Source organism: Panulirus ornatus, chromosome 20 (genome assembly GCF_036320965.1).
Source record: "Panulirus ornatus isolate Po-2019 chromosome 20, ASM3632096v1, whole genome shotgun sequence".
NCBI lineage: Eukaryota > Metazoa > Arthropoda > Malacostraca > Decapoda > Palinuridae > Panulirus > Panulirus ornatus.
The window spans coordinates 70204470-70224292 of NC_092243.1; the positions used below are offsets into that span (position 1 = coordinate 70204470).

At 49.9% G+C, this 19823-nt stretch overlaps 1 protein-coding gene across 3 annotated transcripts in view; it reads left to right on the forward strand.

Moving 5' to 3' along the window:
- LOC139756111 (uncharacterized) overlaps positions 1–19823 on the forward strand; it is a 728320-nt gene that overhangs the window by 681627 nt on the left and 26870 nt on the right. For all 3 annotated transcript variants that reach the window (XM_071675185.1, XM_071675186.1, XM_071675188.1), the window contains one exon: positions 188–249. The gene's annotated coding sequence lies outside the window, so the exon portion shown is untranslated. The remainder of the gene's footprint in view (positions 1–187; positions 250–19823) is intronic.

Consider the following 19823-nt stretch of genomic DNA (forward strand, 5'->3'; position numbering starts at 1 on the left):
CTCTTGTACTCTTGTATTTATTGAGTTATTTTAAGCGTTCGTATTGTTATATGTATTAGTTTATTGCATAGTGTTCATTATGTTGTATTTATTGGCTTATTATTAAGTGTTTGTGTGATATTCATTTCTTTCCCTTGTGAAAGTGTTGGTTCGTATCCAGGTTAGTTAACACGTGTGTTTGTTACAGGCGTGGCGACGCCCAGATGCTGAGCGAGCCGGACTAGACGTGCCGAGGGCGTCGTCGGCAAGGTGAGTGTGTGTGTGTTGTCCTTACGCTAACCTCAGTAAGTTCTTCCCAACCTATCTATACAGGCATTGGACACTCACTGTATATACGTTACTTGTTACGTTACGTGTGTACGGCATCTTAAGGTAAGTGTAACGCACGCGTGTGTATGTGTGTGGGGTAAAGTGGATTAATGTAAGGTAGGGTTAACTATGGGTGTGGGTCTCCTGTCGCCGCTGTGGGTAACATGCGACGGAAAAGGTCGTTCGCTGACAATATCATTTGCCAGGTTACCCGTAGCTCTGTATCGTTCATTTTTCACGGGATTACCCCGTAGGCCTCGTTATGTGTGTGTTTATAGTATTTAAAAGAAGACATTTTTACGTATATATAAAGAAATGATTTACGTATATTCTGTTAAATGAGAAGAAATTACAGATAATCGATTTATGGTCCCATCCGCTTCAGCTATCGCCACGCACACAACACACCCACCCTACGTCTCTTCATCATCACCACCACCCTCACCATCCTCTTGTCCTCCCTTCCCGCGCGCGTCAGGCGGCGACGCTGGGGCAGGAAACAACACACATGGGCGCCCAGCACAAAACACAACGCCGATAACTCCCGCCGCCGCCCGCCCGCCCGCCCGCCCATCATGGCTATATATGCGGGCCTCCGTTAGTGGTGCTGAACTGCCGCCCCTCTCCTCCCCTAACCCGCCGCTCGCTTACAGACGCCTCTGCCGCCGCTGCTGCCGCGGTTACGGCCGCCGTACGCCCGTGAATGGCGGAGATTGGGTTTATATGCGCCGTGTCCGCCTCGGGGGGGAGGGGGAGATTGGCCTTAAAGCAGGGCATTATGGGTAAGCAGTCGAGCGGAGAGATAGGCCGCTGTACTGTCGGCAGCGGTCGACCAGTGAGGGAGGAGGAGGAGTGAGGGAGGGACTTGTATATGATGGGACGCGTCCGTTTTCTGTGACGCTCGGGGACCTGTAAATATCACGAGACACGTATTTAATTGTTTAGAAAACATTATAAAGGCTTTTTGTGTATCTATCTCCCTCTTTACCCCCCTATATCTCGAGGTTTTATATATGTATATATCTCTCTCTCTCCCCCCCTCGTATCTCTTTTCGTATGGAATTGTCGTACAAGTATCCCATTAAAGAACTTTTGCAAGGCTATATTTAAAGACAAGACTGTGTGTCTGTCTGTCTGTCTGTATGTTAGTAGAAAATAGGAACGATGTCAAGTTACGGATTTTATTTCAGAATATTTCATTGCGTCGACTTATTTTTTCTTTTCTTTGTATGAAATTCACGTCGCTCAGGCTTCGCTGGCTGGCGTGTTGGGTCGAGCCACATTGCTATTGCTTGAACATTGAGGAAAACGAGTGAGATTTTAAACATGTGAATGGGTGTGTTCACTCAGCCATAACTCGCCTTAAACTGGGTTTGTAGAGGAGAGGGAAAAGTCAGGGAAGATTTTTTGTTTAAGTTCACAGGATCAGGGAAAAGTCAGGGAAATTTTTGAGTTTTAGGTCCACAAGATCAAGGAAAAGTCAGGGAGGTTTTTTTTTGTTTTTAGGTTCACAAGATCAGGGGAAAGTCAGGGAAATTTTTTATTTCGTCAGTTTTCTTTCATATAACAAAAATTAGGGGAAATTGGAAATCTTTATAGATGTGATATCAACACATCCTGTATTTGTTTTTGATTTAGAATTAAACTGATTGAAACTTTTATGAGACCGGATGAACCGCTGTGATGAACACCTTTGGTGAAGAACACCTGTTGTCATGATGAAGAACACCTGTGGTGATGATGAGCACCTGTGGTGATGAAGAACACCTGTGGTGATGAAGAACACCTGTGGTGATGAAGAACACCTGTGATGATGAACACCTGTGGTGATAAAGAACACCTGTAGTGATGAAGAACACTTGTGGTGACGAACACCTGTGGTGATGAGCATGTGATAAAGAACACTTGTAGTGATAAAGAACACCTGTGGTGATGAAAAGCACCCGTGTTGATGAAGAACACCTATGCTGATGAACACCTGTGGCAATGAAGAGCACCTGTGTTGATGAAGAACACCTGTGGTAGTGATGAACACCTGTGTTGATGAACACCTGTGGTGATGAAGAGCACTTGTCTTGATGAAGAGTACCTGTGGTGATGAAGAACACCTGTGATGATGAAGAACACCTGTAGTGCTGAGGAGCGTCTCTTGATGTATTAAAGTCTTTCTTGAATTTAAAAGAAAAAAAGAATCTCTCAAGGAAGGCCAAAGAGAGAGAGAGAGAAAAAAAAATTCTTTTGTGTCATGACTGCAAAAATTTACGACGCTTGAGAAACATAATTACGTGGAATATTACCTTGATAGTTTGTTAGATTTTACCCAGAAGCGACAGAGGGGGGGGAGGGGGGAAGGGGGGGTTTGGTGATCATTAAGTCCATGAACGTGTAATTACTTAAGGGTTAATTACTCGACTAATTAGCCATAAAACAACATTAAGACCCCCATTTTCTTATTCAGCATGAGTGGAACCCGTGATGAGATTTTTATGGGAATAATTTTTTGTTTGGTCTTTGAAAAAGTGAAAAAGAGTTGACAGAAAGGGGGGGGGGGGGGGGAGTTGAGGGTATTTTGGGAGAAGGGGGGGAAAAATAGTTCAGAATATTTTTTCCAACAACTTTAAATGGTTACCCAGGAATTGTTCCAGTGGATGAAGAAAAAGTTAGGTGATTTTGATATGGGTTCTGGTAAATTTGAGTTTTTTTCACAATATTTAAAAAAAAAGTAAAAAAAAATGGAAAAATGAAATTTCAAGATATTTTTTATACATATTTTGTGAACACAGTACCGTCACTTTCCTATGGCGATGTACTGTACCCAGTGGATGAAGAAAAAGTTAGGTGATTTTGATATGGGTTCTGGTAAATTTGAGTTTTTTTTCACATGATATTTAAAAAAAAAAGTAAAAAAAAAAGAAAAATGAAATATCAAGATATTTTTTTTATACATATTTTGTTAACACAATACCGTCACCTTCCTATGGCGATGTACTGCACCCACTGTATTCTCTGTACTGTACCCACTGTCTTATCTGTACTTGCTTCCACTTACCCACCTTAGCCATGTGCCCTTCACCCATTCTCTCGCTGGAGTACTTTATCTGTGCGTACGGAGACAATAGATGCTATTTGCCAGTGGCGTCTTAGCTACGTCTCCTACTTCCTTGTATATCAAATGACTCCTCTACGTCTTCTATCCCATTCTTGTATCTCACCCCTGATGATATGATCACTACACGAAAGTGCACTTGGGAACTTATCGCGTTTCATTTTCGTCGCGGTTATTTGCATATGCCTTGATGTGTGTGTGTGTGTACTTGTAGCCTCATCTCTGCCCCTTCTGTGGTGAAAGACAGACAGTGGTAGCCCTAATGTTCATCAGTCTGATTCCATTTTTATTCATTGGTTGGACTTTGGTAGGAGGGCGAGGGGGAAGAGAGGGGGGGGGGTGGTGATTGCGGTTGAAGTAGATATAGTGGGATGGGGGTAGGGGGTTTGGTGTGAGCGGGTGTAGAGAGAGATGATGGGACCACAGGCGGCTGCCAGCGCACGGGTCGAACCGCTGAAATCCGCGTGTTTAATCATACACTGAAGAACAACACACACACACACACACACACACACACACACACACACACACACACACACACACAGCCAGGTTTTACTTTTAAGGCGGTTTATAGACATCACCAGGTCTGTTGTGAAAGCTAGTTTAAACAGCACCAGGTTTAATTGGAAAGCTAGTGTAGACACCACTAGGTTTATTTCGACTGCTGCTGGAGACGTCACACGTTTATACTAAGGGATTACGTGACGCTAGTCAGGCATGTGACGAGACCTATCTTCACTTTTCCATCATCATCATCATCATCTCTTCGTATCGTGAGGTCAAAATCCACTCTCTCGAGAGGACGAGTATCGTCATAACATGGATCATACGCTCACTGCCGTGTGATATACGGGGGGTCACTCTGCCCTATGATGTCTGGCGAGTGTGTGAGTGTGTGTCTGTGACCCTATGATGTCTGGCGAGTGGGTGAGTGTGTGTCTGTGACCCAATGATGTCTGGCGAGTGTGTGAGCGTGTGTCTGTGACCCTATGATGTTTGGCGAGTGGGTGAGTGTGTGTTTGGGACCCTATGATGTTTGGCGAGTGTGTGTGTGTGTGTTTGTGACCCTATGATGTCTGGCGAGTGTGTGAGTGTGTGTCTGTGACCCTATGATGTCTGGCGAGTGGGTGAGTGTGTGTCTGTGACCCTATGATGTCTGACGAGTGTGTGAGTGTGTGTCTGTGACCCTATGATGTCTGACGAGTGTGTGAGTGTGTGTCTGTGACCCTATGATGTCTGGCGAGTGTGTGTGTGTGTGTCTGTGACCCTATGATGTCTGGCGAGTGTGTGAGTGTGTGTCTGTGACCCTATGATGTTTGGCGAGTGTGTGTGTGTGTGTTTGTGACCCTATGATGTCCAGCGAGTGGGTGAGTGTGTGTCTGTTACCCTATGATGTCTGGCGAGTGGATGAGTGTGTGTCTGTGACCCTATGGTGTCTGTGTGTCTCTCCTGGACTGGCCACGGATCTTTGGAGAGCCTGGAACGGACGGGGTGGGGGCCGACTTGGGAGTCCTGGAAGTTACGTATAACCCTTGCCATCAACAGGGGAAGACCAGCTCCACAGGCGGGCGAGGGAAGTGGTGCTGCACGTGTGCTGTGGTGAAACATTATTGTCCTCCTTTGCGTCTTCAAGAAGTCATGACCGCTTCCTTCCGTTGGGAGACCGAAGGCTTCATCCGTCGATCGCGGTCGTCGTTGGACACCTCGGGTGTGGCCAGTAGTGCGTTACGTACACCTACACCTCCTGAAGGTGTTGGTGTTGCGGTGTGGCCAGTAGTGCGTTACGTACACCTACACCTCCTGAAGGTGTTGGTGTTGCGGTGTGGCCAGTAGTGTGTTACGTACTTCTACACCTCCTGAAGGTGTTGGTGTTGCGGTGTCGCCAGTAGTGCGTTACGTACACCTACACCTCCTGAAGGTGTTGGTGTTGCTGCCAGATTACACTGCCTGCGACCAGCCCCCCGCCTGCAGTAGCTTGGCCTCCAATACACACGATCTGGCCGGCCACGGACACGGCTCCTTGATCCTGCAGAAGGGCACGGCACCCGCACATTGACCTAGTAACACCCACCTAACAACGCCTCTCACCCATTCCTCTTCTCCTTTTCCACACCTTCCATTTGTCTTTTTCCCCATCCCTTGATCCCCGCCCTCCCATTTCTCTTATCCTTTTCCACACCTTCCATTTTCTTTTTAAACCCAAACCCCCGGCTTCTTACTCTCTCACTTCTCTTCTCTCCTCTTGCCGGTGTAGACAGCGACTGTGATCTCCCCCTTCCCCTCACCCCCTTCCAGCCGGTCATGACCAGGGTGGGTGTTCTCCAATGAGAACTGGTCCACGGGTGGCTGCTCTGTTGGGGGGGGAGGGTGGCCACACACCCTCAGGAGAGAGAGAGAGAGAGAGAGAGAGAGAGAGAGAGAGAGAGAGAGAGAGAGAGAGATGGGTGTGTGTGTGTGTGTAGGGGGGTGAGGGTGAGTGAGTTAGAGGCCTGGCCAATTAAGTAATTCCCTTACGTGAGGTTACCTTCCGGCTGTAGCACACCCGTGGGACGACCCCTCCCCCCCCCTCCCTCTTGCTCGGTCGCCGAGGCCTCCACTCCACCCTGACCCCCACCTGACCCCACCCCCATCGTAAAGTCCCACTGGATCCCATGCGACCCTACCCTTATCCCCTCACCTCCCGTGTGGCGTCGCCCTAAGTCCCATAACCTCACCCTGATCTACATGACCCTTCCTTAACACTGTGACCTCACCCCTAACCCTCAGTGACCTCACCCTTATGCATCTGACCTATCCCTAACTCCCATGACCCCACCTGACCTCACTCTCATCCATCTGACCTCTCCCTAACACCCATGACCCCACTTGACCTCACTCTCATCCACCTGACCTTTCCCTGACACCCATGAACTTCACCCTTAACCATTGATCCTTAACTTCAAGTTGATCCAACCCACCCCTCACCCCCCTTTGCGCCACCACCACCACCCACCACATCCTGAAGTATCCCTGTCTCTCACCTGGCTTCAGTAACCAGTTCCCCAGCTCTATGCTTCACTTCAGTACCCACACTGTAGCTTCCCAGTTATACCTCACGTTGTTTCAGCACCTCAACCAAGACATCAGTGTTTCAGAACCCCTCCCAAGACCTCATTGTTTCAGAACCTCAACCAAAACATCAGTGTTTCAGAACCTCAACCAAAACATCAGTGTTTCAGAACCCCTCCCAAGACATCAGTGTTTCAGAACCTCAACCAAAACATCAGTGTTTCAGAACCTCAACCAAAACATCAGTGTTTCAGAACCTCTCCCAAGACATCATCAGGGTCCTGGTAACCTGTAAACGCCTGACACACGTCGCGACCGAATGACCCCAGACGTGTATAGGACGGGACTCAGAACAGCTGCTTGTGGCGAATCATCACACGCCACGTCAGTCGGTCATGACGTAACCCGAGTTCACAAGATATAAACAAGGATCTGACCTTCGTGTCCTCATGAACACAAGGTGTGAGTGACCCTTGACCACGACGGGACGACCCTCTTGGTTGTCAGCGAATGACCTGGTGACCTGACCCTTTTTTTAAGAGTCAGGTCAGAGGTTTTAGGCCTTCGTACCCATAGGTCGTACCGTAATACTCAAGGATAAGGGGAAGATTTTCTTTTATATATATGTATGCTAACCAACATGACACAAGCCATGGTGGTCTTTAAGGTAAAATCTTAAGATTAATTTTGAAAATACGCCAATAGAATACAGTAAATACATTACGAAATATACATTTGAGGTCCTCGGGTGTATTGTAGATCAGTCTTAAAACAGGAAAGGTTATAAGAACAGGAGCAGACGTAAGAAGGAAGACAATTCAACCGCTTCGCCGCACTACGACTGCAAGTGTTTCATTATGATTATAACAGTTGTTCCTCGTGTGGTTGCGTCTCCCACAGTCAAACTACGGGAAGCGACGGCCAGACGCATGTTGGCGGGACTAGGTCTCAGGGACCAGGCCACCACATCCCCAGACACCTTATAACAACAGTGGTCGAAATGATAGTAGTAATACCTGTAGAAGAGAGAGAGAGAGATGCAACGCAACACCATAACGGATCTTGGAAAGAGAGGCGATAGCAGGAGAATTTGCAAGCGATTTGAATTCCTGGTGAATAGAGACATGTTGAGGGGGAGAGTGTAGCCACCTCTGGTTATATGAGCAAGTACCCCTCCATGATGGGGGCGAATGAGACCCCACCTCACCCCCGAAATTAATAGTACCCCATATGATTGGGGGTAAACGGGACCAACCAACCCCCTCCTCCTCCTCTTCCCCCAATTAACACCGGATCTCCCCCTTCTGAAGTCAAACCAATCACGTCACCTACATAAACACTCTTCCTCAAAGGGCACGCGTCTCTGGTCTTACGTCGCGAGTGGCTGTCACACATTAATATCTCGTATCATATATGTATTTGTGTGTGTGTGTGTGTGTGTGTGTGTGTATCGTAGATATCATCTTCCTCCTCCACCTCCTAGTCCTCCTCCTCAACATACCCCCCTGTCCCTCCGTTAGAACCTGTGTGGTGTACGGGAGGGAGGCCCCCCGCGGGCCGCGAAGGGATCATCAGCTAATTGACTGTCGTCTTGGGCACAGGGGAGAGGCCTCAAGTTCCTCCAAGTTTGGGTGATTTACACTGGGCCAGGTAGAGGAAGGCCAGCGCTAGCCGGCCCCCCACATCCATGGCCACTGGTGTAATTATGGCCTCTCCCTCCCTTATCCTACCTAACCTAATGCCGCCCTTACGGCCCCTCTGATTAAGGTGATTAATACCGTGGCGGAGACGATCCAGTGTAGGAGGGAGGAAAGGGAAGGGTTCGAGGGTATTAATTAGTATCACGAAGTAAGGAGGTCCGAGAAAGTTGAAAGTTGCAGCCAAGTGTGTCGAGTTCTCATCAGGGTTAGAGTGGGCGTCTCTGCTCTCTCCTCCCCGCCCGCCCCTCCCCTATCCCTCTCTCACACACACACACACACACTCCCACCAGCCCACCCTTACTACTTCTTCTTCTCCCCTCATCTCCCTCCTCCTCCTCCTCCTCCTCCTCCTCCTCCTCCTTCCAGCCAACCTCAGCCTGTTACCTAAGGTCCCCCCTTTTTTTAATGTATATTTCGGGGAAGAGATCGGTTCGTTTACTCCAGACATGATGGTGGTCGATTATGCTGAGGTATGCGCGGTGCGCTATCCACCCCCACCACACACACACACACACACATTGCCTTACAGTGCCTTACTGTTTGGTGGGGTGTATATTTCTCCCCTTTTGCATTGCAGGTCCTAAGTGTAGGGTCCAGAGTACTTGTGTCTGCGATCGTGAGACTCGTAGACGTTCGGGGGAAAAAAAAAAGGTCTTAAAAAGCGTTCCTGATCCCCGTCTTGTGGTATGGTACGAGTGAAGGAAGTCGCTTGTGGTGTGTATACAAAGTGTCGCAAAGTCGCGCATAATACAATGCGCCGACGCGTGAGTGAACATCTTAGAATACGGAGGTAGGACAGTTTTCCCTCCCTCGACCAGACCACCTTCCGCCAGGGGAGGAATGCGACCCGCCACAATGTTGCAGGTCCTCCTAGGTCCATGTATATATATTTCTTTTTGACCTGCTGGACGATTGAGGAAGGGCACGGCCGTACTCAACTGGCACCGGTCGTTTCGAGGGGCGTGTGTGTGTGTGTGTGTGTGTGTGTGTGTGTGTGGTGTGTGTGTGTGTGTGTGTGGCAGAGGCGTCAGAGCCTCCGTGAGGCGCGTGAAGACGTCCTTACCCTGACCGCCTCCCTTGTCCGGTGGGAAGCGTAGGAGACTAATTGATGGTTAATGATGATTAGACGTCTGTAAGACGGGTGGGCGGGAGAGAGAGAGAGAGAGAGAGAGAGAGAGAGAGAGAGAGAGAGAGAGAGAGAGAGAGAGAGAGAGAGAGAGGAGGGGTTTTGACGTCTGTAAGACAGGAGGGGAGAGGGATTGGGGAGAGAGAGCGTGAGAGAGAGAGGAGGGGTTTGAGGGGAAGAAGCAAGCAGCTCTCTAACTACAGGAAGGTCGTGATTGACGGACCGACGGACTGGCAGCACACCTTAACGTCTTATAAAGCGAAGGAAAAAAACACACCTCTGGTCGTCTCAGACCCCGGGGTGGTGTGGGTCGTCACCCACCACCACCACCACCAGTGGTCGTATGCGTCCGCTGAAAGCGTTTGAATGACGCATTTCCTACATGATCGAAAAGGTCAAGTCTGAAGCGTTTGACAACCGCTTTAATGTTGCTGAAATTTTGACCTTTATTTAAAAGATCTGGGGGGAAAAAAAAGATATATGGCCTCAAATGATAGATATTTTTTTTGTTTGGTTTTTGTTTCGTGAATTCAATGTTTCCATTCCGCTTCCCTGGGGCGTCTTTTGAAATTATTGTACGTATTTGTAACTCGGTACTGTAATGATTATGGCTCATTTAGAATGATTATGATGCGTATGGTATACACGCAAGGGGGCAAGTGTGCAATAGTTAGACGAAAGAAGGTACGTAAAAGTGTGGATATGTTTTTTATTGAAGGTTGCTGTCAGTGTACGACCCTCTCCCTGAGTGGCGCAAAGAGTTCGAAATATCTTTTTCTTTTGGATAAAGAAAAAAAGAAAAAGATATAGTCCAGGTGAGGACGAGAAACAAGAGAGGCCCAGGTCAGCCAGCCAGTCTTCCTTCCCAAGGACAGAGGCAACGTGACGTCACCATTGTGTACGTAAAACTTGAATCCAGAAAGAAACGTAAGAATGATTCGCGAGTGTGGTCTGGTCATGTAGGTGGTGGTGGGGTACCGCCAAGAGACGATGGGGGGCCCCCAGATCTTACTTGAGGAGGGGGGGTAGTAGTGCCTCCAGATGGGGTTGTGAGCGTCTTGTCCCCCCCCCCACACACACACACACCACACACACACACACACACACACACACACACACACACACACACTCTCTCTCATTCATTCCCTAAGTCCCTCCCTCCCTGCTTAACTGCCTCTCCCCCTCCTACCCCGCCGCCGCCTCCTCCTCTCTCTCTCTCTCTCTCTCTCTCTCTCTCTCTCTCTCTCTCTCTCTCTCTCTCTCTCTCTCTCTCTCTCTCTCTCTCTCCCCTGCTACGAGAACTGCACGGGCTAATTGCACAGCAGCGCCGCTTATTGCGCCCCTAACTGCATTCGCTGTCTGCGGCGCTAAGCTGGTCTCTGGAGAGGGCTTGCTGCTCGCTAAGTACACTGGTTACTCCGTCGCGACGATAATATTTGGGAGTTTTGCCGCCAGGGATTCAATTGTTGTCGGTTGCTGTTGAGGGGGAGAGAGGGGGCTGTTTCCTCTGGTTTCCTCCTAGGGGGATGGGGTGGTGGGTTTCTTCTGGTTTCCTCCTAAGGGGATGGGGTGGTGGGTTTCTTCTGGTTTCCTCCAAGGGGGATGGGGTGGTGGGTTTTCTCTGGTTTTCTCATAGGGGGATGGGGTGGTGGGTTTCTTCTGGTTTCCTCCTTGGGGGTTGGTTGGTGTAGGTTTCCCCTGGTTTCCTCCTTAGGGAGATGGAGTGGGGTGGGTTTCCCTGGTTTCCTCCTTTGGGGGATGGGGTGGGGTGGGTTTCCCTGGTTTCCTCCTTTAGGGGTGGGATGGGGGTTTCCCCTGGTTTCTTCCTTGGGGGATGGGGTGGGTTGGGTTTCCCCTGGTTTCCTCCTTGCTCAAGACGTGAACATCAAAGTATAGACCAACACCTTTGCCACACTCTTATCCGCACTGTAGTGAACTTAACATATCTACTTACATGACAGAAAGTAGTAGTATTAGTAGTAGTAGTAGTAGTAGTAGTAGTAGTAGTAGTGCTTGACGTCAGGTTGTGTTTGGGTAAAAAAAAAAGTCCACCAGTTTTGCGTCGTAACTGCTTCATATACGAAACCCCCTCCCCCCTGACGTACGTGTGTCTCACAGTCGCAGACGTGATCCTTGGGGACTGGCTACAGGGGTATAATCATCTCTCCTCTCCCTCCTCCCTCTACAGAGAGAACACCGTACGTTGCTGTCGGAATTCTCCGTCTCATTGTAGAGCCAAGAGGCAAGGGCGGTCGGTGTGTGTGTGTGTGTATGTGTGTGTGAGAGAGAGAGAGAGAGAGAGAGAGAGAGAGAGAGAGAGAGAGAGAGAGAGAGAGAGAGAGAGAGAACTGGTGGCATGGACCACGTCCATAGTAAGAACAGATGTGGTCTTCGAATTATTCTTAGCGCCTGAAGAAGGTGTTGGATACCTGAGAAAGGTGTTGGAGACCTGAAGAAGGTGTTGAATACCTGAAGAAGGTGTTGGAGACCTGAGGAAGGTGTTGGAGACCTGAAGAAGGTGTTGGAGACCTGAAGAAGGTGTTAGAGACCTGAAGAAGGTGTTGGAGACCTGAAGAAGGTGTTGGAGACCTGACGAAGGTGTTGGAGATTTTTCCTGTTGGTAGATGTAGTTGCTTATCGTTGACGGCAGCTGATAGACCCACCCAACCAGCCAACCAGCCAGCTGACCGAGTGGCGAGGTGGAACCCCGCGTCAGCAGTAAGATTCCCCCGTCAGAAGTTTGTCTTCTGTCTAAGACCCGAGGGTTTGCCAGCTCGCGCGTGCGCCTCTTAGTCATTGAGACACGATGGACTCGCCTGGCCGCCGTGGGGTGTGGACTAACCAGCTGCCAGAGATGCGTGGAGGACATTTTTAGGTTTCCAAAGGGGGTGGGGGAAAAAAAAAAGTCTCCTCCACCACTTGCTGCTCTATAAACCCTAGGGGGGTTGGCACGACCCCACGACCCTTGTGCACACGATGGCGCGTGACCTCCCCCCCCCCCCTTGGCTACGAGGGCGTGACGTCTGACGCGATAGGTGAAGGTCAGGTCAGGTCAGGCCAAAAGCAGTCCTGTTCAGAGGGTTGAAGATCATTAAGTGGTGCCACTTCAGACTGTTTGAGAGTTTAAGGACGACGTACGCCGTGGAAAGCAGAAGGAAGCAAGTACGAGAACCTTAATGTAAGGTCATAAAGATAATGGTAGACCATTGAAGATGTGGCCCCTGTAGGAGGACATGGGTTGACATTATCTGCCTCAGTATCGGCGGGCTGGAACCCGTCGCTCCAGGAGGTCCCTAAAGAGAGAGTAAAGTCTCAGTCTCCTTTCGAGGTCTCTGCAAGAATCATTACGTCTTTCCTCAAGGCCTTTGGTGCCTCAGACCTTATCCTTGTTATGAAGGTTGTGGGGGTTGGGTTGTAGCCACGGCTTCGTTTGGGGTTGGGTTGTAGCCACGGTCTTGTGTGGTGGTTGGGTTGTAGCCACGGTCATGTGTGGTGGTTGGGTTGTAGCCACGGTCATGTGTGGTGGTTGGGTTGTAGCCACGGTCATGTGTGGTGGTTGGGTTGTAGCCACGGTCATGTGTGGTGGTTGGGTTGTAGCCACGGTCTTGTGTGGTGGTTGGGTTGTAGCCACGGTCTCGTTTGGGGTTGGGTTGTAGCCACGGCCTCGTTTGGGGTTGGGTTGTAGCCACGGTCATGTGTGGTGGTTGGGTTGTAGCCACGGCCTTGTGTGGGGGGGGGTCAGGTTGTAGCCACAGCCTTAACACAACCTTGGCCTACAACCTGCACCACGTCACTTTACCTTACACCATGTCCTCCTCAGTGTATGGGAGACGCCCCTCCACCCTCCAGCATGTCCCCTACACGTGTGTCAGGGGTGTTGTACAGCTTGGGCGTGTGTGTCGCTCGGTTTTTGTCGACGTTGTGAAGTCGTGCGTTGGTGAATCGTTCGCTGGGACGATCGACCGACTTGGTTGTGTGGTCTGGTAGAGTTGGCGGTCGACGAGGACGGACGACGAGCATTAAGGCGACGTATGTGCCCCCCTTCCCTTCCCCCCTTTTCTCATTTTGACGATCGAGACGACTTTGTGAGGTGGACTATAAGCCTCTTGAGCTCTATGGTACGACCCTTGGGTACGGTGGCGTGACCCCTTTGACCACGACTGTGCGATCCCCCTGAGCATGACGGTACGATCCTTTTTGAACACGATGGTACGATCCTTTTGAACACGACGGTACGATCCCTTGAACACGACGGTACGATCCCTTGAACACGACGGTACGATCATTTGAACACGACGGTACGATCATTTTAAACACGACGGTACGATCCTTTCGAACACGACGGTACGATCCTTTTGAACACGACGGTACGATCCTTTTAGACACGACGGTACGATCCTTTGAACACGACGGTACGATCCTTTGAACACGACGGTACGATCCTTTGAACACGACGGTACGATCCCTTTGAACACGACGGTACGATTCCTTTGAACACGACGGTACGATCCCTTTGAACACGACGGTACGATCCCTTGAACACGAAGGTACGATCCTTTGAACACGACGATACGATCCTTAAACGCGACGCTACGATCCTTTTGAACACGACCAATACGACGGTACGATTCCTTCAACATGACGATACAGCCCTTTGAACACGACGATACGATACTTTGAACACGACGATACGATCCTTAAACGCGACGCTACGATCCCCTTTTGAACACGACCAATACGACGGTATACGGTCCCTTTGAACACGACGTGTCTCCTCGCGTCCCTTCCATACTTCGCTCTGCAAACCATCAAACATATTCTCCGTCATGTAACCACACCATCCCCATCCCTCTATCCCCTCAGGTTCACCTGTTAACCACTTGAACTGTACCTCACGCAGTGTTGTTTCAGACAGGTACGAAATACCATGGACGGGTAATAGTTAGTTTACACATTCGTGTACCCCGTCAGTGTATGTGGGACGGTAAATCGTCACCTTCCTGCTCCTGTCTGTCTGTCTGTCTTGATAGACCCCTGTCAGGACGGTAATTCGAGGACAATACGTGTTCTGTACTTGAAATGCAGGCGCTAAGTGGTTCTGCCCCCATCATCCTCTCGCTCCTGCCCCGCCATCCCCTCTTTCTCTGGAGGGGGACCAGCTGAATAGATTTTAGGTGCGCGTTCTGACCAGCTGAATAGATTTTAGGTGCGCGTCCTGACCAGCTGAATAGATTTTAGGTGCGCGTCCTGACCAGCTGAATAGATTTTAGGTGCGCGTTCCTGACCAGCTGAATAGATTTTAGGTGCGCGTCCTGACCAGCTGAATAGATTTTAGGTGCGCGTCCAGACCAGCTGAATAGATTTTAGGTGCGCGTCCTGACACAAGTTTGCATTAATAATTAAGAAGGAAATGTCATTTTTTTTTTTAAGTGCTCTAACTCAAGAGTGCTTAATGGTGGGAAGTTCAGGATTTCAGACTTTTACGTTATGTGTGAAGTAAAGACAATTACAAAGGCAAACATTTTTGTTTTTGTTGTGTTTTTTTTTTGTTATGTTGGAGGTTCCAGTCTCGGACAGAAGTCCACATGAAGGCCGGGGCTTAATTGAAGTATAGAGAGGATTATGAAAGGGAAAAAAGAGGAGACAAGGGAAAGTATTTAACGAATTTTTGAGAAAGTAAAAAAAAAAGAAAAACCTGTCTTTTAAAAATGTACCAGGTCATAGTTACTGGGAAAGACATGAGAAGGTAGAGAGTTCCAAAGCTTCGACGTGTAGGGAAAGAAGCAGGTATCAGAACGGCCCACCCTTGAGTTGCTGATGATCACTTGCAACAGTTTGCCGAGTATTGCGTGGTCTAGCTTGTGGTGGGGGGGCACACAAGCAGCCAGCTCTCGGGAACAAAAATCAAAGTAATATCTATAGAAGAGGGAAAGTGAACCAACATTGCGGCGAAGGGCAAGGGGGGTCAAGTTTGGAAGTTATCCTGGGACAGTTTATAAGTCGGACCGCTTTCGACTCGACTCTGTCAAGTAAGGATACAGAGCTAGAACTACCCCAGATGTGAGAGCAGTGCTCCATACAAGGACGAACCAACCAATCCCTTGTATAAACGGAAGATCTGTTCAGAAAAAAAGAAGTTTCGACATCTAAACAGGACACCTAGTTTCTTAGAGGCAGACTTAGCTATTCCTGTAATGTGGGGTTTCCAAGAAAGAATTTATGTTATAGTAATGCCAAGTATATTCATTAAGTCAAAAGGTTGAATTACAGAACTGTGAAAGGTGAGACGAGAGTTGTGAGTGAGTTTGCGATAGAGAGATGGATAGAAACTGGGTCTTGGAGGCATTAAACTCAACAAAGTTTTGTCTGTCTTACTTAGATATCTTGTCCAAGTCCGAGTTATACTCTACTTAGATATCCTGTCCGAGTTATGTACCAGTTAATGAACATGTAATTGTTTTCTCCTTTTTTTTTTTTAGCTGTTGGCTGGACACTGGGAAAGATAAGTGCCTCTTTTGCTGTCTCTCTGAAGCTTAGAATGACTTTTATGACCGCGGTGGCAGTAGACGGCAAGCATCCAGGCAGCCTTCTGGAATAACGACAACCTCTCGGAGTAGTTCGCTACGCTTGGAGGTGTTCCAAGAGACTGGCTTTAGCAGCTCTTCCAGACCTGTTTCGCCTGCTCGTATCACGAAGTGTCCCCCCAACCCTCCACCCCTTATCCCTCCTCCTCCTCCCTCTCACAGTGCTTCCCTCCGTCACTGAGATAATGTTTATGGCCTGGGGGGGCGTGCGCGGGGAGATGGGTGTTCCTCCTCTGAGAATTTGTGGCTGGGCAAACAACAGGAGACAAGGGCGCTTTACCGTACCATGTCTTGTGATCGCGCCGTTTCTCTGACCGCTCCGGCAACACAGCAACAGCTGACCGTCCCAGTAACACGTCCACAATAGCGCGCTGACCTGACCCAGCAACACACACTCAGACACACAATAATGGCTGACCGATCCATCAGCACAGGCGACAGCGGACTGACCGCTCCAGCAACACAGACGAGAACTACTGATCGTCCTAGCAAAACAAAGGACGGCTACTGAAGACCGCTTCAGCAACACAAACAGCAGAAGGTGGCCGTCACAGCAACGCAAACAGCAGCTACTGACCGCCCCAGCAACACAAAAAAAAAACCCTGCGCGGCTTGACGTATGGGAGCGTATCATTCACGGCTGGCCAGCCAACCCAGGCCGGCACACGATGGCCCGGGCCGAAGCTGGAAGCCTCCAGCCTGGCCAGGATATATATTTTGTGGCCAGCGGCTCCCTGATGGGTGGGGTCTGTGGTATTACTGGCCGCTGCCTGCCAGAGGGCCACGTCTCTCTCTCTCTCTCTCTCTCTCTCTCTCTCTCTCTCTCTCTCTCTCTCTCTCTCTCTCTGACCCCGCCACTCCTCATGCTCCCCCTTCCTCCTCCCCCCTTCAAGATGTTACTGTTGACGGAAGAGACGCTAACGTTCCCTAAAAGGGGCAGGCCTTTGGGCCCTTCTCTGGGGAGTGGGAGGGTTGCTGCCAGCACCAGACCTCCCTTCGCTCTATGGGGAAGGGGATGGGATGGACTCTCTGGGCATTCTCGGGGGGAAAAGGCTGTTTTGGTGAGATGTTCTTGACTCTATAGGGGATTTAGCAGCCAGAACCACACGCTCCGGACTCTGGGGGAGAGAGAGGCTCTGGACACACTCTGGGGGAGAATGTGTTATGGGGGAGAGGCTCTGGACACACTCTGGGGGTGTAGAGGCCTGTTCTAGGCATTCCTTCGGGGGGTCATGTTTTGGGGAGAGGCCCTTGACACTTTCTGGGGTTGTAGCGACCGGCACCAGACCCGTCTAGTTTCTCTGGGGGGTGATGTGAGGAAAGTCTCTGGACGCTTTCTGGGGTGTAGATGCATGTCCAAGACACTCTTGTCTCTGGAGAGTCATGTTATGGGGAGAGGGTGTGGGTACTTTTTTTGGGGGGGTAGGGGGAGCTGTAGGGACCGGCACCAGACTATCTAGTCTCTTTGGGGTCATTTTCTGTGGGGGGAGAGGCTCTGGACACATCTCTGGGGGTGTAGCGACTGGTACCAGACGTTCGGGGCCTCTGGGGAGAAGTTATGTCTTAATAAGCTCGCGTTACCCCCCAGATACAGATCGCTGATAGACTTCCGGGGGGGGTGTGGTGTGTGAGCTGGGGGAGGTGGGGGGGAGATGGTTCTTGGAAGGGGGTGATGATGGAGGGGAGAGGAAAGTGGGAGGTCCTAGGGAGGAGGGGGAGAAGAGGGAGTTGAGATGGGTGAGAGGATGAGGGGAGGGGGCTGGGTTGGTTGTTGGGAGCTGCTGGGGTGGGGAGGGGTTTTGAGAGAGAGAGAGAGAGAGAGAGAGAGAGAGAGAGAGAGAGAGAGAGAGAGACAGACAGACAGACACTGTGACAGACGTGTCTCCCCTCCCCGCCTCTCTCCCCATCACCCCGCTGGTCAGATGACATTTGTGTCCAGCGATATTATTTTATTTGTTTTCAGTGTTGACATAATGCACCGGGTGAGAATTTTTTTTTTATTTTTTTTTACTAATAAAATAATTTTATTCGTCTGTGGCAGCAGTCATGCCCTCGTCATAAAATTTTTTTTGTCTTTTTTTTCTTTCTTTCTTCATGAACGTGTCTGTCTGTCTGTTAGTTTAGTTTGGTGGCATGACTGCCCGTCGCTGGGCTGTGTTAATCTCTTGAGTACGACGGGTACGACGACCCTTGAGTACGAAGGTACGACGCTTGAGTAGTACGGTGCGACCTTTGAGTACGAGGCACGACCCTTGAGTACGAAAGTACGACCCTTGAGTACGGCAAGGTTACTCTTGCGTACGACGATACGACCCTTGAGCAGGACGGTACGACCCTTGAGCACGAAGGCACGACCCTTGAGTACGAAAGTACGACCCTTGAGTACGGCAAGGTTACTCTTGCGTACGACGGTACGACCCTTGGGCAGGACGGTACGATCCTTGAGCACGAAGGCACGACCCTTGAGTACGAAGGTACGACCCTTGAGTACGACGGTACGACCCTTCTTGAGCAGGACGGGGACGACCCTTGAGCACGACAGTACGATCCTTCAACACAGCAGTTACGACCCTTGAGCGCGACCTTACGACCTGGTTCAACACCACGGCACGACCTTTGGGTTATGAATGGCCTGCCCCCTTTTTGACCACCGACACCTTAACGGTCAGGGTTCGTTCTCTTACAGACTAACATAGACGAAGATCACGTCATGGATGTATACGTAGAAGAGCGTAGCGTATATACGTACATACGCTAGATGTGCCACGCATCTCTCGCGGCCGGATTTCATTTCCTTTTTGTGACTTGAAAGATTTAGACGCCTCCCCCCCCCTTTTTGGCGTCGCCATTCCTTTGGCGTCGCCTCCCCTTTTTCGTTCGTGGCGGTGTGTGTGTGTGTGTGTGTGTGTGTGTGTGTGTGTGTGTGTGTGTGTGTGTGTGTTTTAAGAGAGACTGAGTGGGTGTAAGCACCTGTCATCCAGTCAAGCCGACTCTCTCTCTCTCTCTCTCTCTCTCTCTCTCTCTCTCTCTCTCTCTCTCTCTCTCTCTCTCTCTCTCTCAGAGCCTGCACCTTCCTCTTGCCGTTTTTTTGGTACATACTCCCAGTCACTCGCACTCCATACCGTCAGGTACCACCGACTCACCCACCTCCCTTCTCTTTTCCAATAACATCTTTACTTCTTCATCCAACCACTCACTGCCCTTTCTCACGTACCTACATTCCACCTTCCTCATGCCACACACTTGTCTCGCACGTGTAAACACTGCGTATACCCAAATTGTTCCCGTTTCACATCCACTCCTCTAGTTTCGTTTGCTTTCATCAATTGTCATCCTTCACCAGATCTGCCATGGTACCTTCTCACAAATACTTCTTTTCCCAACCTTCTTCGCTGCCACCACCCCACTACCCCTCCATATCACTTCCTCTTTTCCTAAAGCTGCTGTATACTTCGACCCTCGTCTTCGTCAAGAGGTGATCAGATGATCCACCAACTTGCACACTCTCTGTCACCCCATTTCCATCCAAAAGCCTCTCTTCAGCACGCCTATCACTTAGGGAATGATCCAGTAATGCCCTCTCACCATCAGCCCCACTGACGCACCTGTTTTTTTTTAAGCCCGGTATTACCACTCGCGTCTTTTGAACGGCTCACACTTCCACAAAATGTTTGACACACACACACACACACACACACACACACACACACACACACACACACACACACACACAGTCTACCCAAGAATCGTTTTTTGTTTTCCTCTTAGATGATCTATCATTACCGTTGTTGGTTGTGGTCGGTGGGTGACTGGGATAAGCCACGGGATCTGTGAGCCACCCGGGACACGTCGACAGGCCCTGTCCATCCAAGGGATCCCTGAGTTTGAGCTCGTGTTGAAGGCGGTGCGTGGTGAGCGGACTGGTGGTGTGGGAGGAGGGGGTTTGGGTG